Consider the following 2,500-nt stretch of genomic DNA (forward strand, 5'->3'; position numbering starts at 1 on the left):
TAAATAGATAGATAGATAGATCGAGAGGGGAAGGGGGAGATAGAAAGAGACAGGGGGAGGGAGTCTATTGTTACTCATCTGACACTCAAATATCGAATATTTTCACGTATGTATCCTAGACGTAAGCTGTGAAATTTCCGTATACAATATTATGTTTATATTTCTCCATCAACCATTTTCATTCGGGAATGACTTTCAACCTTTTGGCGGGTTGAACGTAAACAGTTGTCAATCAACAGGTGCTCAGGATCATTTGTACTCAACATTTACCTCATATCTTAACAAATAAATACTTCGAAGAATAATAGGATCTTTTGGTTCGCGAATACTCACCAACTAAAAATAATGCTTTCAGCTATTTTTAATCCACATTTTTATTGCTTGATTAATGGAGGTGGGGAGGGGGGGGGGGGGGCTGAAGTTGTGCTATGGCGCCGCTTGTGAACAAAACGCAGTTATTTTGCTCAGAAAACGTTTGCATCATATATCTATCTATATATCAAACCTCTGAAGTCCCGATTTTCACAATGGCGGATCAAAACTCTGAAGTCTACATACGAGCTTTGCGCACCATTTTTTAAAGTTAATTTTGGATGGATCAGACCGCTGATGACACTCCGGACATCAGAGGTTTGATCCTCCGACCATCGATAAAATATTGACCCCAACTTGTCAAACCTTTTATCATTATTATCACAGTAAATATCCCAATTAAGATGTCGGATTTAGAGAGGTCGATTATAAAATTATGCTCGAGTACCATGCTGTACTCAGTGCCGAGTACTGTACCCATTTAAAGAATGGTTTATTTCTTTTCCAGTTAGAATCTTTATATTGATGTCATCAGAATTAGGTACGCACCTTTTCTGAATATATTGAAAAAGCATCATATAACACCATCCTTATCATTTCCATCATAATTAACCACCGCCACCATCACCACTACCATCATCGTCATCATTATCGTCTTTATTTATGTTTCAGTCCTTGATATAATTCAGTATTACATTCATTATATTTCACATGTCGTAAATTTGTTTCTTCGATTTCGTATTTCCCACTCAAACATATAGATAGTAAACAGTTACTGTACGTATTAATTTAAACCCCCAAGAGTTACAACGGCGCCATTACAAACCCAATGCTATGTCGGCATGTCACAAAGAAGCACGAGAGTGACCAATGGTTGAATCTAGTGGATTCAGGGGGATTAAAGGCTCTCGGATTTATTTGCTGGATGAACACACGCCGGAAAAAACAAAAAGGATTAAATTGCTACATATTACTATCATTGTCTTACTGATGAATGGACTTGAGACAGAGAAGTCAACTACCTTTGCTATAAATAAAACAAATGACCTTAAACATTGTCCGTTGGTTATAATGTTTACACGTCCGGTTGCAATTATGGGCTGAATTTAGCAATGTTGTAAAGAAAATATTTTGTGTTGGTTTGAGACTATTTCAGCTTCTACTTTATAGATTATTTCCATTATAAGAACGAAGTCATAATAAACGTAAATCTAGATTGAGCTTTTTTTTTCTAATTAGCAATCTGATATTTTAATAAAATATGAGCTCATGGCACTCAATTCCCCCACCCACAATAAAAGACAAACAAATACCATTTTAAAACTCCTTCAAAAGGTTTGGAAATCGAGCAAGCAGTGCATCAAGACAAAACTCAAAATTTACTCGACTTGTGTTCTCCTGTCGACCCCTTTGTTTGTAATGCTGGAGAAGGACAATGCTAAGACATGAACAAAGTCAGCATTCCATAATGATGGCTGCCTGAGAACGATGTGAAATTTAAACGTTTCCGGGTAGAACAGAATTTCGAATGACCATCTCCTCGCCAAATGAAATAATTTGGGGCATATAATAGAATATGGTATCTTTATAAAGAATATTTGGAGATGGGTAGAGAATATCACGAGCGAGAAAAGAAGAATGAGACAGCTTGAAGACGGCCCTGCAAGGGATTCTAGCTAGAAACGTTTTTGACGAACAGTGGAGGCAAAAGTAATAATGAAAAAAGACGCGACTTGTAAAGCGCTGAATGTGCTCGCTATGATTTTATTACAGACGATGAAAGTATGAAAAGATATGTACTAAACAATACCACTCAAAGCAGAAAGAAAAATATAAGAATAAAATCATCCTAAAAATCAGTGATGCGAGGTTGGCTGACTTTTTAGGATGATTTTTTTGTGTGCATCTCTCTCTCTCTCTCTCTCTCTCTCTCTCTCTCTCTCTCTCTCTCTCTCTCTCTCTCTCTCTCTTTCTCTCTCTCCTCTCTCTCTCTCCTCTCCCCCTCTCTCTCTCCTCTCTCCCCCCCCCCCCCCCCCCCCTCTCTCTCTCTCTCTCTCTCTCTCTCTCTCTCTCTCTCTCTCTCTCTCTCTCTGCGTTGCCTGACACCGACATGTATTTATTTGCAGGTCTGGTATCCCAAATTGTTATGAGCTTAATGTTGTAATCCAAATACATTCAAACCAACGCA

The sequence above is a fragment of the Berghia stephanieae genome, chromosome 3 (genome assembly GCF_034508935.2).
Source record: "Berghia stephanieae isolate SIO BIC M18660-M18661 chromosome 3, UCSD_Bste_1.3, whole genome shotgun sequence".
NCBI lineage: Eukaryota > Metazoa > Mollusca > Gastropoda > Nudibranchia > Aeolidiidae > Berghia > Berghia stephanieae.